Source organism: Cyanistes caeruleus, chromosome 6 (assembly GCF_971803275.1).
Source record: "Cyanistes caeruleus chromosome 6, bCyaCae1.hap1.1, whole genome shotgun sequence".
NCBI classification, from domain to species: Eukaryota; Metazoa; Chordata; class Aves; order Passeriformes; family Paridae; genus Cyanistes; species Cyanistes caeruleus.
This window is the reverse complement of record NC_141706.1, coordinates 7,191,867-7,207,946: the sequence shown is the minus strand read 5'-3', so window position 1 is coordinate 7,207,946 and position 16,080 is coordinate 7,191,867. Positions and strand designations below refer to the sequence as shown.

The window sequence follows — 16,080 nt, the reverse complement described above, 5'->3', positions numbered from 1 at the left end:
GTGTGTGGAAAGGATCTGTGCAGACAGGATGCCACAAATTCTCCCATTTTGTTACCATTAGTATAAGAATAATCAAGAAAACACATCTTTAGCACTACTGAGTGCACTTAGCAGAGAGGTAGAAATCGTACACCATTAGAAACCTAGTGTCATGTAACTGGCTACCTGGCATTCACAGGGCTCTCTCCTCATCCTGGATCCCTTCACATTCATCAGTCCATTCCAGCTTTGAACAGGTAAGCCTTTAGGTTTGATCCAAGGGCTGTTCACAAGCTAAAAAATAAAAAATAAATTGTGGTTTTGACTTTAGCTCTTCTCAATTCAAAGCCTAAATGTCGTTGTGTGTAGTGATGTGGAAAAAACCCAAACCTTAACAAAAGCCCCTACAGAAACACAGGAAGGGAAACTATGCTGTGAGTTCTGACATTAATAAAAACACAAATGGATTGATTCTAGAGAATTTATTGAATAAAATTTAGTTAGGGTCCTTTTGTTTTGTTTTGTTTTAACGATTGCACACCACTTAATTTTTATGAGCTTGATTATGCCTTTAAGGCACATTCCAGCAGAGGGCTGAGGTGAAAAAGCCTCTCCAGGGAGGATGCAGCAGAAGGAAAAGCCTCTGGGATGTGCAGGAGTTCAGCTAATCCTTTCTAGCCATGTGTTCAGCATTACCTACTTGCAGCTTTTGCACTTCCCAGTGGAAAAGCAAATCTTTGGGCCAATGGTTTGGAAGTTTCTGCCTCCTTCAGACCGCTGTGCCCAAGTGTGAAAGGGGGCTGATCTAAATCCCCGTCAAGCCTAACATCTGCTGGCTTTTTTGTGAAGAAGTTATTCTACTTAGGGACCCGGTCCTGTCACCAAACCCTGGAACTTCTCAGGAAGGATGGAGATTATGTACCTCCTGTATTGCACGGCAGTCAACGCTTGCAAGTTCATAAAAACTCTACATTTCTCACTCTAGAGAATGTATTAGAACTTGAAACACTGAAAATGTTTAAGAACTAAGAGTGGACTGGTCCTCTCACCTGCCCAAGAGACCAAGTCGTAACTAACACTGAGGGTCTGAAGCTCTCCCACCCCAAGGCTACTGTACCTCAATCTCGATAAGCAGGTGCTCCTTCCACTTCACTTGCCAACTAAGAGGACTGCTCACCTCCTCAGTGAACAAACTTTTAGCAATTGGTAAGAAAACCCACTAGAAATGGCATAAAACATTGTTCATAGTGTTTGAGACCCTTGAAACAACTCCAAAGCAAATGCCACCAGGTGCTAAAACGATTCCAGTTCCTCAAATGCAGCTTCCTTCCCTTTAGTGCTCTTGCATATTGAAATGTACAGCAATTCAAGTCCTTGCTTTAATCCATGAGTGCAAGAACATTTCCTTCAGACTCACTTTGAGAGAGAATTTTGGAGTCCTAATATACAGCGTGCACCACCTGGTCTTCCCAGGGTCTGCCATCACAGTCCTTGCAGCAAGCCACCAGGCCCAGGTCTGTGCAGCAGCTACCATGCCAGCCCTTCTGGGGAGAGGTGCCCCAAGCCACAGCCAGTTTCTGGAGTGGGTCAGGTGTCGGCTCAGCTTCTCCAGAGCAGCTCCCAGAGCTGCTGAAGGCTGTCTGACTCTCTAGTTAGGGCACAGTTCCTTGAGTCAGCTCCCTGAGGTGGCCATGTGGCGCGAGGGCAGCAGAGGGACAGACCTACTGCTTGTGTTCCTGGGCTGCTCCAGCTGAGCTGCCCCACATCCTCCCCTGCCTCCTGCCTGTGTATATAGGAGTTGTGTGTGTTGGGCATTCAGTCCCTGTTTTCCTTCCTTTTGCCCCCATCTTCCCTCTACTTTGTGTCCCAGCCAAACTCTGTATTACAAGGAGCGTTTGGAAAGGCCAAAAAAAAAATAAAAGTCAACCCGGGCAGATCAGTGGGGAAATTCAAGCTGAATTTAGAAACAAACTCAGAATGAATGAGAAATGCCCATATTTACTGTTAATTCCTAGAAATCCTTCACTGTCCCGCCGACAGGGATGGGCAGCAGCCTGTATCCCGGCGCCCTGGCGGAATCGGTCGCGATGGTACCCAGGAGAGCCTCTGAGCAGAGCCTCAGAGCTGCCACCCAGGAGGGCTCCTCCAAGGTGAGGGATAAAGGAACAGCAGGGCTGATACTGTGGCTAATGTGGCACAAGGTTCCCTGGGCACAACGAGCCCCAGCTAATGAACGCACTGCCCCAAGTGCAAACAAGCCAGGAAAGGTTCTGTTTTCAAAGCAAATGCATTGCACTTCAATGGAGATTTTTTTTCTCCCCCCCCAAAAAAAGTTTTAATATACACACTAAATTAAGCTTGAGAAAAGGGGACATTTCATCTTTAATCTATTTACTTCTGAATATTTAACATACAATTCTGGCACCAATCACCAGATTTAACTGGAAAATTACTCACTAATCTGTTTGCTTATTTGGAATAATTGGGTAGGCTGCCAGGGAAGAGGATTTCCTACCCTGTTTAATATCTCAGTTAGTAGTCCAATTTCAGCTTGGCGGCATAATTACTCTGACAGAGCTGTAGCCACAGGGCCTGTGAGTGGGGCTGCTTTTTAAACCGTAAATTATGGAGGATTAGCATTTATGAATTTTAAATCAGGGCTGTGGTAGGAGACACTAAAGCTGCTTAGAGCTTGCAAACCACTGCATTCAATCACCAGTCATTAACACATTCCTTCCCAGGACTTTCTGCAATCACATTTAATGAAAAGGTATTTTCTAATTTGCTTTAAAATATTGTGGCTCTGTGTCTCCAGTGTAGCACCAGGGATAGGGAGATGCACTTTCCCAGCACAAAAGCACCACAATTCAATTTGACCTTGGTTTACTCCCACATAAGATGTTAAAGTGGTTATCTCCTCTGCTTGAACTCTACCATTTCTTCTACCAGATGGATAACACGTGGTTTGGTCCCCACTAAAACAATTAAAAATATTAAAAACTGCTGAAAATCAGAGCAGCAATGTGGCTGATTGGCAGAGATCTGAACTCTGCCGTCCCCATAGCTCAGGAGCTTTGGCTTGTGAGCTCTCCACTGTTGTGTTTGCCTGTCAGGCTCACGATGAATCATTATGGGGTAAATCCTTCCTTTGATGTAGGCATGTAACTTCTTTTAAGGCCAATGAGAGTTATGTACACGCACTGAGGGCAGAATATTTCATGCCCTGAAGAAGTCTTAGGGAAAAAAACCTGCCAAAAATCACACCGCTTTGAACTTCGAAGTTGCTCCGCTTGGGAGTCTAAAGAGCTCTGAAGCCCTAAGACATGCATCCAAATGCAAATGCTGAGCCCTTCTTACTCCTAAACATGTGCATCTCTCCCTCTGGGAGCCTACAGTTCAGCAAGGGGCTTGTGGTAGTCCTTCACATGACCCTTTCCAAGACCAAAGGCAAATACAGGAAATCTATGATTTTTACACAGTTTTTATACATTAAAGTATATCTCTATATGTTAATAAAAATTCATCGCTATGGGGAGCCTCCTACCACAAAACAGATGACAGGAGTAAAAGTTATATGTAACAAAAAAAGAGAAAAAAGGTGGCAAATTGGACAGAGCAAAACTCGAGCCAGCATCTGTCACTAAAACCTGATGAAAGCACAGTTTAAAGGGGAGCCTAAGTGAACTCCTCCCACAGTACCCCTGTGCAATTAGCCCAGAAATCAGAAGAGCTCTGTGCTCTCAAAGCCACCTCAGGGAAGGGGCAGACGGAATTCCCTGGATTGCTCAGCCATGGGGATTTGTACACCCTCCTCAGAGTCACTCAGCACTGACCTCTGACACAAGCAGGGTACCAGCTGATGATGCATTACGCTGCAATCAACAGTGCTATTCACTGGAGCAACCAGATGATTTAAGGTTCCCAAACCTCATTGAAAGTCGCTGGAAATTAGGCACTTTGAAAAGTCGACACTTTTGAAAATGCCTTTTAATCTCCTAAATTACTCATGCTTTTGAAAACTTTACTCATGCTAAGTACTTTGGGGGCCTCAGTCAGTGAAAGCTAAACTGAAAGACGCTAAGGAAGGACCATTTACACAGAGCCCTGCTCAGCCCTTATCTCTCCTCTATCCTCCTGGCAACAATAGACAGAAGGAAAACGGAGCTCTTGGCAACACCAGCCCTGTGCCAAGAATTAGTCTGACAGAGTGGCAGGTCCCCAGACCCTATTAAGGCTACTCAGACAGATGGATTTTTTTCCCCTACTGCACCCTGAGTAGGCTTTTTCTAGCTGACCTCCCTCCTCTGAAGGCTGAGTGGTATCACCACTTCTCCCCAAACTGCAAGATGCAGCCTTTACTATAAGAAAAACAATTTGGTCACTCCTCGAAAAGTGCAAACTGTCCATGTCTCCATGCAGCTCCATGCATTGCTCCTTCTAACCTCTCTTTGCCTGCACAGAGCTGAAAAGCATTTCCTAGTTCTGCTTTCTGATTGCACCACAGCATTCTCACTGATTATTTTCTGTGTTTTCTCTGTATACACATACAACAGGGGGGCAAATGTTCCCTGGGCAGGGGAGAAGCAGCAACATCTGTGCAGCATTCAGAGCCTGAGAGGTGCTTCTGAGCAGTTTTTGCCCCTTTGAGGAGCAGTTAAGGGCAAGGAATGAGCACGCACAGGTGAGCAGGATGAAATACTCCCTTCACAATATATAGGAGGCTTATTGAGTGCTGCTTGTCTAGATCATTAATTGGTGCTTCAGGAGGTGGCAAGGCCTTGATTGGAGCTGTGTCTGAGCCTGGTGCATGTCAGGACTCACCTGGTCCCTAACAAACCAGAGCAATGCTCAGCCTCTAAATATGAGGGCTATTCTTCACCTGAGCCCAGTGATCCACCTGCACCTCATCTAAACACCTCTTCAAACACACTCATCCGTGTCATCCGTCACCCTGTGGGAGGGGACAGAGGCACATTAGAAGGAACTGGGTGGAAAAAGCCACTTCAGTCTCTGTGCATTGTTTGGAAAAGCACCAAGCAGCAGGACATTCCCCAAGGGGCTGCTCGAGCTGGCTTTGGGAGCGTTGCTGTGATCTCTGCAGAGACAGCATAAGGGCTACAACGGAGGCCAGATTCAAAACCCTGACAATCAAAGTCTGAAAGGAAAAAACCCAAATGATTTAGACTCCTACACAGCATCTCTAAGAAGTTTCAATCCCTCAGCATTTGGGCAAAGAGCTAAGGCACTTTCTTTTTCCCCTCTGTAGTGTGCAATTGCCTCAAAATGTTGGCTGCAGCCAGAAGTTACATTTTAGTCCCCATAAATCAAAGGAAGTGGAATATCCTCTACATTTAATGACTATATTTCTTATCCCACAAGGTTTTTCTCTATGGCCCTGAAAGTACCTCAAAACTTGCAAAAGGAGAAAAACTTCTTCTCCCAAGCCAAGGGGGAGAAGTTGCACCATATATATATATATACACACACACACAAGTGACTGATAAAACTTTGACTTTGAAATCTCTCCTCAGTAGGCTTAATATGCTTCCTCTGCCTGAGAAATGTATAATGTATAAAGCAATCCTGCCTGCCTCCTCCTCAAAGCCACCTGAACAATCTCCTTTCATTGGCCATGGGGCTTTACAAGCAGCTCCTCTGTACAACCAGGTGGTTCAGGATATGGCCTCACTTTTCTGCCACTGCAGACAGAAGCATTTTAACCTTTTATAACTTTACCTCTAAAAGGCTGGTTGCTGGCAAACAGAGCCACACCCATTTCTTCTGACATAGGAAAGGATCCACTATTGTTCTGAGTCCTTTTCAATACTGTAACAAGACTAGATCTTCTTGTCTTGATTGGGAAAATGGTCAGTGAGATGCTGTGGATGAGAAAGACCATAAAATAATTAAGAGCTGCATTTGCTGTTAGCTGGTTATACTGAGTATGGTATCAGTAGCAAAACTGCAAAAATCCTCCAGCATGCATTGTTTAGTTGTGAGAGGAAAGATGGACAGCAAATAATTTGGTGATTGCCACTAGCAACTCAACATTCCTTTTCCTGAAGGAAAACAAAAGGCTGCTGCATGAAGACTGGTAGTATGAGCTACACAGGATACGATACTCCACAGGTTCAGAACCTGTATCATTTCTCAGTTTTGCAAACTTTTGGCACTAGCAAGAAGGGAGATGGGTTCTCATGCTGCTGCTCTAAAGGAGGAAGGGTCATTTTAGGCTATTTCACCCATCCAGAGCAGCAGGCCTTGGTGGCCATGGAAGACAGGTTATATCCTTCTGCAGAGTTCCGAACACAGAATCACACAGAGCACTTTATTGCCAGCAGCTCTGCAGGCCACAGTGCACTGGCCTCAAGTCCTGCCTCATGATGCTGTGAAACCAAGTGTTTCCCATTGGTTTTTATCACACTTTTGGTCTCATGGCACATGGTAAAATTGCTGTCTCAAAATGATGCAGCACGCTCAATACTTCGCCGTAACCTTTCACTTCATGTGTGAATTTCCCTTACTTCCATGGAGCCATGAACCTGATGAACACCAGCTGAGACTATTTTCATTATTGTTAAGGGGATAGCTAACGAGCCAAAGCACATAAGCCATTTCTCATGTATGGCTTGATATACCTGTATACCGTAGGAGAGCATAATCCCATAAAGCCCAGGTTTCAAAATAATTCTCTCGTTGGAAGACACAGGGGACTCATCACTGAAAAATTTACTGGTCAGGACTGTAGATCTGCAGAAATTCTGTGAGGCAGGAGATCAAAGAGCATGCCACCTAATCACACCCTGGGCAGCAAAAGCCTCAGCACTGTTGTGCAAGCACTGAAATCACGAGAGAGGTTTTAAAATGGTTTGGCTGTGCCTGTTGCATGACAGAAAAGGAAGGACAAAGTTGATGTGAATCCTGGGAGGACAACCAAGCAAGGTTAGAGTGAGACAATCCAGATACCACTGCACAGGGTCACGTCTCAGATGTGCCTTATTGAAATGTTAAAACTCCTCAGGACACCTTTGTATTGCTGTAAGTCTTTTGATGCCTCCCTCTGCTTCCTGGTTTGACCAGGGAGAAGCTACTGAGGCAGGGACAAGGGGCATCAGCTCAGAGAATGTCACACAGAGAGATGCTGCAGTAAAAGTCTTTGAGCTACGCTTCCTATAAAGGGCTTAGTGCATATATTTAGGACGTTGGACTCTGCAAGAAATTCACAAGTTTTAACCATGCTCAGATGGGAAAAAAACGCTTCAGCTGCAAAAACAATATCTCCCTCATGTACCTCCTTGTATATAACAGACATTTTCTCCCACAGGCAAGCTGAGAGAACTATAAGGTCTTTTTTCCCTTGCCAATGTCTGCCAGATGGTACCAACCCAGACACTCCTAGGCTCTGGAAATACACTGCTGAAGGAGTTGTTCCTATGGGAAGGGGCGTGTAGAGCATGTAAATAAGGTCCTCTGGAGGGGTCCCACTCCAGCATCACTCCCTGAGCATCAGAAGGCAGCGGGACACCCTTTCTGCTCTTCCTAAATATTCTGCTGTTAGTAAGAACATCTACATTGTAAAATTCAAACAATCCTCTCTTAGTCTTCCGACCTTCAAAACACAAAGTTTTAAGAGTGAAACTTCTATATTTCAGATTAAGACTGATTTATCACACCAAAAGGATCCTGAGTCACATCCACAGCTGGCATGACTGACTTCAGTGCAGTAGACTGAATTCTACTGCCTGAGGATCTGCTCTTCCACAGTTAGTGACATCTCAATTTCCTTTTTAATAAGCAACAGGCCCTGTTATAATGGGATATATGGAAGGAGAGATGTAAAAGCTTATAATGTGAAAATTGATTATCATGTACTTCAGACTATTTCCTGCTGTGCCCTTTGTTTTGGTATGCGCTGTTTCATTTCATTACTCCGAGCTGTTCACCGTCTCTGAACTACACTATGAAATACATTAATTATCTCATTATCTTTGGGGCAAAACCTTCAGTCCTTCTTAAAAACCATATTCACTCGAAACCTTCTTTGGGTTCATTAGGGATTCTGAGTGTGATGAGAGAGGACAGGACTGCAGATGCATCACAGCACACACCAGATAAGATTTTGCCTCCATCACTTAAAACAACCCCAAAACCAGAGCTCAGTGTAGGTTTGCCTTTTGTTTAAAAAGTTTCAAAGCAGTATTGCTCTCAAATTGCCAACTCATGTGGCAGTGTGGACCCATAAGAACTTTTCAAGGCTTAGTAATAAACTTCCAAAATAGAGGAGAAGAGAAGGGAAATGACAGGTAACTTTACTAATAGCCCTACCAGAAGGTGCCACAGAAATATGGCAATGTCAGCATCCTGAATTAGCCACTATATCAGATAAAAATAATATAATACTTTTATTTTCATAAATAAATCTTAATTAAGAAAATGTCTTCTCAAAGCATAAAGTAGAGGAAGGTAGGAAAAAAATCTCCACAAAAACCTGTGTCACACACTCTCACACTTTGAATTTAGAACCAGGTTGGGGTCATTTTGTAAAGAAAATAATGTTCCAGGCCCATCACAATTTGTGAAAGTCAGGTTAGAGTAAAAGCAAAATTCCCCATCGTCCTCAGAAGATTTCTCGCCCTGTTCTTTTGTGAATACGCTAGAATGGGTGATGGATGGGAGGCTGCCCCTTTCTAGAGTCCTTGCTGTGTTTTGTGATAACTCATTATATTTCTTTCTTTACAAATAGCCCCATTAACGCTCCAGAATTGAAGAGAATCATAAAGCTTGAAACATCCCACTCCCATTCCGGTGGAGCTGGAGGTATTGTTTCATGAATTACAGAGCTGCCAAAACCTGATTTATCCAAGCGAAGCCTTCAAAGCCGAGTCACAGATATTTATTTATTTATTTGGGATTGCAAAAGAAAATACTTTTTACTGAGATAAGGATGATATAACTTAGCTACAGCTTTATTTAAATTGAATTATGTCTCTTTTATATTTCTTCAACAATGTGGTTGATGGAAATGTTTTAGTCCTTGTTTTTTTGGGGCTGAACTAAAAACCTTATTAAACCATTTATAGAAAATTTACAAAACATAAGAGAGTCAAGCTCTTCCAAAGTCTCTATGGCCTCAAAACCTTATATATTCTGAGATTAAATGTCACTCTTAGTCAGATGATTCTAAACAAGACTACTATAATCCTCTCTGTTATGGAGATATTTATTTTTGTCTGAAAAACTTCAAAGCAGGCCGTGACAGATAATCAAAATCAAAATTTGCATTCCAATGAGAATTTCTTTTTAATAAAGAAGAATAATTCTCACAGTTCCTCTGTGAAGGAGAACTGAGCTCACTTACTTCAAGTTTGGGGGGTTTGGGGCCTGGGGTTTTGGTTTTTTTATGTCTCCCATTTGTCATTATTCAGTAAAGTTTTTGCAGCTTTTGGGAAGAAATGCTGCACCAGGTCAAGAAATGCAGCAATGAAACCCAAGCATTGCATTTTTCTTCAGGTGTTTTCCTCAGAATGAACTGAACAGCCAGGGACCACCATCAAGACACAGTCCTACAGCTGCCTTCCTCTGTGAATACTCTACAAGGTTTTCCACAGGGAACTGAAGCTGGCTTTCAATGGAAGCTGAGAGTGCCTGGGCAGGGAATGAACCTGCTTTTCCTTTTGTGCATGCTTGTTTCAATGCCTTTCTGTTTCCTTTTTGCATTGGCAGTGGCAAAGGGGAGCATCTGCAGAGCAGGACCTCAGCATGGCCAAACCCTGCATTGCACCAAAATATCTGATATCTTCTCGGGGGCTGCTGATGACACCTTGCATCCTTACAGACTGGATGTGCTCAGGCAGGCTGGCTGCTCACCTTGGGGTGTTGTCACAAGTGTGGTATTGTCCTACCTACCCCATTCCCTCTGGAAAACTTTTGGGAAGCAGAGAAAGCAGCGCAGCCCTCAAGAGCCGAGACCACTGCTGGCTGGCTCTTTACAGGGGCTGTGCACAGGTAAGGGAAGATGCTTTTCCATTTCCAAGTAAAGCACCAGCCTGGCCTGAACTTTGCTGTAGCACAGATCTCTTTGTCTTTCAGAGTACTGCCTCTTTTCAATATTATTCACAAAAGTTGAATCACCCAGAACCAATGATACACCTAAATCTGTTCATAGAACTACACTGGAGCTTCCAAATTCCCAGATTATTTACCAATAATGCTGAAATGACAGTATCACTCCCCTTTCTGGTGCAAACCTCCTCTAATGCCACTTCAGGAGTCCTTCTCTCCTCCCAGGGGCACATTCAGATAAAAATGTCTGCTTGTCTCACAGGTAGGACTGCTGAGATTTTCTCTATCTGTTAACAGCTCACAGAAATACACAATTTGCAGACCCCAAACCATCAGTTTCTTCAGTTACTTATTTACACCACAAGTTAAGCTCTTCTTTACAAAGAGTTTCCTGTGTGGAAATGAAGGCCAGCTGCAGAAGGAAAAGTGAAAAGCAGCACCACAAGCAAGGGTGGTCCAGCAAACCTACAGCCCTTTTGCCAAGAGCTCTGGAAAGGGCTGAAGAGAAACAGCCCTCAATAGAAATAACCTCAGGCTCCCACTTACTGTCACTGGGGCTTTGTACCAGAGGAATCCACTTCATCCCCTGGGAAATGAAAGGCAGAGCAGGACAAGGTGCCAAGAAACTAGGTTCTGTCTGGTGGGACTTTCTGAAGAAGCAGAACAGCTATTTACATTTGTTTGGTGTAAGCCAGAGGGACAAGAGGCATCTGAGAACGGCACCCTGCCAGCCCAAAGTGGCCATGCATCCTCCCTGAGATCCAGCATTTCCTGGCTGCTGTCACTGGGGCCTGGAGAGCAATCTTTGCTCCCATCACCTCTCCCCATCGCAGCCTGGTGTAGTCCCCGGATGCAAAGCTGATTTTGTACCTCCTTTGTTATGTAAACGAGATTCTAAAACACTTCTCAGATCCTCTAAGGCAAAAGGGCTGCCTGCAAACTGCAAAATCCCGCTTCTGTGTGCCGGGCTGGTCGGCTGCTCCATCCAATCCCTTTCCGACCTGCTGGAATTTATTTTTGCGTTTCCTTTTCAGGCAATGCATCCTGGCCCACATAGGTTTTCATTCACTATTGCACAATTGCTTTGTTCACACCTCTGTTTATTTATTTAGTAATGGTTTATTAGTGGTCGCTCCAGAACAGCACTGTGTTGAAACACCTACGAAGGAAACCTAAAAAAAAAATATATATATATATATAAATAAAACTGTGACTGCACAGTACATGGACTGCTTTGATATTCTGATCTCACCCCATTTAAGTACAGTTCTTGAGAGTGAAGGACAGTGGTGTGAGTCTATCTCAGTTAAATGCTAGCTTTGCTCATTTAATGATGCAATGGGCACACTTGGCTGTGTTCACTAAAATCTTGTTTGATACCAATTAAGCCTTAAAAAAATCCATTAATAGTGTGAAAGTCTCTGAAACTCACTTTTCAATTTATTTTGAAAAGACTCAAAGTTGGATAAAACTGAAAAAAATCTTCCAAAGATTCAGTGAAAAGGGGCTGATTTTGAAAAAAATGGTAGTTTTAGTAATGATAAACCTCTGCATACCTTTAAAGTATGGCTCTAAATCTGTCTCTATCCTCTTTACCTCTTTAACTTTATCCTACGTAATGCACTAAGCACAATTTTCCTCTTGGAACTATCTCTTATAATTGAAACTTTCTTAAAGAGCTACTGAGGAAGAACAGTCAAGACTCCAAAATGTGAATTCTTTTTCCTTGGATACACCATCTCCATTTCAGATCATCCATCTGGGGCGTATTCAGCGTCAGCCTTCGTTTTGATGGGAATGCATAGCCAAGATATTTGGAAGAGCAGAAAAAGAAAGAATATTTCCTCTTCCACCTTGCAATCATATAGATCATCAAGCTTTTATTCCATGCCTTGCTGAGACATAATTTTTGAGGCCATTTGCTCCTTCAGTAGGAAGGCTTGCTTTCACTTTTGTCTTTTTGCTACAAAACAAAAAGATTGCAATAATGAGACCCAACGCCTGCAGCCTGCCCTGGTTTGTTTTAAGTTTTTTGGGTTTTGTTTCTGAAACTCCCACAGGTCCTAATTCCTGCTGAATAAGATCATGCTTACATCTCTCTTGCAAAAGTACACCACAAGATTGGCTAGAAAAGACAACACAGGCTAAAGCAGAGAGTATTTTTTGCTGGGGACTGACAGTGCACACCCTTGGGACAGCAGGACCCCGGTGGCCGGCGTGACAGACGTCGAGTGGAACAACAACCACTTTTGGGGAGCTGCCCTGACAAAGCTTCAAGTGGCACCAGGGTACCTATTATGGCTGCTCCTCTATTTCTAAGCAAAATTATATCAAACACACAGAAAAGACAGCCAATAATGAGAAACTTGCAGCTGTTCTCGAAGAAAGACTTTTTTTATTGTACCCCAATCCAAAATACTTTAAACCAGTTTTATCAATAGCGATAAATCAGTACGATGATATGATGTCTCTTTAATCTTTTCTAAAACAAAATTTTTTGAACTTTTGAGCATGGCCTTCCCAAATGGGTTAGGTCTTCTAAGACAGCATCAAACCTTCTTTTCCTTGCTTCCCATGTCAGCCCGAATCCCAATAGTTATGAAGCATAAAAAAAGTTCAAAGTAAAATATAAATTACCATCCCCTTCAAACACAAGTAGAAGTCTTATTAAGTCTCTAGTGCTTGAATCACGTCCCATGTCTGTTCTTTAGACCTTTCTTCCTTTGTGAGGCATAAATGGACACATCTTATTGATTTTCTTTCAACCTGGATCACCTCGATTGCTGTGAATATGGCAGACAAATCCAACTCATTCTCCCGCAGGGAACGAGGAAGAATGCAGACGAGAAGCTGGGGAAAGTCTTCTCACAGTGGGATACCAGGAGTCATTACGCAAAAAAACCAAGTCTAACTGCTTGTAATTCCAAGACCTTTTTCTTTTCAGCTCCTTCAAAAAAATTTCTTTTTTTTTTTTTTTTTTTTTAATGCTGAGAGCTCTTTCTTAAATTTTTTATGAATATCATTTTGGCTACCGTATCAATTTCTGAGGGTGTTTTTGTTTAAAAAGAGGAGTATCAAATAGGCCAGCAGTGGCTGCAAATGCTGATAAATACATGTAGTTAATGATGAGTGACTGTAAACAGACACTGGTCAGAAAGAGAAAGTCAGAATCAGAGAAAGCATTGTTTGAAGCTTGACAAAAAAGCTAGTTAAAACTTTTTCCTTCTAACTTGGCTCCACTTTGTATTTTTTTTTTATCATTTATAGACTTACTTTTCTAAGGACAATTGTATGAAATGAAAGGAAGTGTAAAAGTAGAAAGATTTCTGTGCCTTACACCAAACCACTTACTGTACATGAAAAAGGGATTTACTGAATCAATTTAGTTGTGTAGGGTTTTTTAAATCAAGTGAATGATTTCAGTGAAGTGGAAAAAGGTGGCAAGAATGTGCAGCAACCCAAGCTTTGCTCCTAAAAGCAACAAAAAAGACACAATTGAAATGCAGTGGGACCTCTGTGGATGAATTAGACAGACTGTGTACAGACACTTTGCAGTGACAATCTGCTTCTGAAAGGGATATATTAAGTGCTAACTGCACTGAGGACGTAAATTGAAGACACGATATCCAAGGACTAATTTCAAAGCGCTTCTCCTTGTTAAATGAATTGCTGAAAGAGCAGGGTTTAAAAGACTTTGTTTTGTGTTAAAGGATTTGAGCTACACCTATCAGCAGAGCCTACCAGCAAACCAATGCTAACATAATAAACCCCTCCTAATACCATCACAGCTGTAATGAGTCCAATTTCTCCAGTGGTTCTCAACACCCCCTGCAAAGCGTTCTGCCCCAGCCTTCAGCCTCCACCACATAAAATTCATGTCACTTTTATAGTGTGAGTGGAAAGTTCTAGATCATTAGTTTAACCACATAAAATCTTAGAAAACAAGATCGTCAGCAGCAGGCTTTTAATGCTTTTTAATGACACGTTTAGACATCAGTAACTGTATTTTCAGTAATTTAAAATGAGTTTTGAACAACGTAAAATGGAAGACGCGGAAGAAATTGTAGCTTTCTTGACATACAGATTTTATATTGGCCTCAAATTACATCATTTCACAAAGTGATTGTGATATCTGTATGGATAGAGCTTGGGGATATCTCAGAATAATACTTCCCACAAATATCCACCCAAGTACGTGATGCTGTTAGTCAGAACTCTCCCAGCAGGCTAGCACTAAGCCCTGCATCACCTGTGTGCTCTCCCTTTCTGTGAACACTTAATGAGGTCACTGATCAGAAGGTCCACAGGAGCACTGAGGGCAGAGAAAACACCACAAACAGCACGTGTAAATATTTCTGTGACAGACACCACGCTGCTCACAGCACAGCGCTTAAAAAAAGAACCAGGAGATAGGTATGAAGAACAGGAAAGGTGTAGTTAGGCAGGAAGCCACGTCTTCTGGATTCACAAAAATACCAAAAGGAAATCTCAAGAACCAAAATTATGATTCCCTAAGGGCCAAATGACCAGAGTCTGAGGTCAAAATAGCATTTTTAGCAGGAAGTTCCCATCTTTTCTAACAGCCCAGTAGACAGTGCACTGCTCAGACATGTGCAGAGGCATAGTCAGGCTTTCTTTCACCTCAGACTTCTTGTATAACCTTGAACACATCCTTTATCTCCTCAGTACATCATTTCCTCTAAGTACACATGAATATTGTAGGGCGTTATTCAAATATTGCAGTAGTGGGAATTATACAATAATCTAATAGAGTAATTTCAAGATTGGCTGTTCAGAAGAATTTAGGCATATTTCCCCCTGTTTTAATTTTTAATAGAGACAGTAAAAGCAATGCATACAACTTGTAAGATCCAGCTATAGCACCTGGTAAAAGAATCCAGATGTTCTCGCTTCCAACAGCATCATTAAGCATGAGGCTGATGTGAAATATTTATAATGAAGGTGAATCATAGCCCACAGAGGAGGAATCTAGGGCTGTATCTTCTACCAGCATCAAGCACAAAAATGCAAATACACTGAACAAATACTGCATTAACTTTCAAATCACACGTTCTATGTCTTACAAAGTAAGACACAATTTAGTCCTGACGCAGGTGACAGATGGTAGCAGGAGACCACCAGTTTGGAACAAAGTGTAAAAAATGGGGTTTTGAAGGAAACACACCCAACAGCACTGGATGTGGGAGCTCATGGCTGTGAGTGACCCCCTGGGCCAGGGAGTACCCTTTTACCCCTCACAGCAAACCCCATGATGAAAACCCTTTCTCAAATTTACCAGTTTCATCTTAAAATTGCTTCCGTTATTTGGGGCAGTCACTCTCACTAAGGCTGTTCTGAGGATTAAAAATCATCTTATTTACAGGCCATTTTATTCAAGCTTAATTCATACCCATTCATTCCTGTGCCAGCACTGACCTCTAACTTAAACTCCTCTCATCAGCTCCCAGCTTTTGTCCTACAACAAAACAAGGCAAGGCATATGGTCTCCTTTTAAGCATTAAGCTCTCCCTGCGTTACTTCCAAACCCAATTAATCCTTAAACATAGGAAGACACAACTGTTTCATTGCTCCATGTTTTACAAGATTATTCAATACTTTCTTAATCTCTATTGGCAAGACATCCCTTTATGCAACAAAGAGCCATTTCAAGCACTTCCAGTGCCCTATCACATCAACAGTTCTTAACCATCGACGTATCTGTCTCTTGTTTCCAGCCCATGAGCTGACAGCAGAAATATTATGAGCATGATGATAAAAAATCTTATTCTGCAGGTAGCACAGCAAGGCAGAGAACATTCAGGTGCTGACTGTCTCCCAGTATTGCATTTGGTTGACTTATTTCACTTCCTAAACCATTCAACAAGCTGAAACACCATCACGTCCACATTATCCAAGTCCTTCAATTTCTCTTGAAGAGCAGTAATCCACACTTTCTGCTGGCCCAGTGAAGTGTAGCACTCTCAGAAGCAACTTTGTGAGAAAGTTAACACAGAAGTTAACATATGATTCATAAACCTT

At 42.5% G+C, this 16,080-nt stretch overlaps 1 protein-coding gene across 3 annotated transcripts in view; it reads right to left on the bottom strand.

The window, feature by feature from the left end:
* The window catches only part of LOC111930550 (uncharacterized), a 211,447-nt gene that overhangs the window by 105,130 nt on the left and 90,237 nt on the right, over positions 1-16,080 (bottom strand). For all 3 annotated transcript variants that reach the window (XR_015287719.1, XM_086892072.1, XM_086892071.1), the window contains one exon: positions 166-273. The gene's annotated coding sequence lies outside the window, so the exon portion shown is untranslated. The remainder of the gene's footprint in view (positions 1-165; positions 274-16,080) is intronic.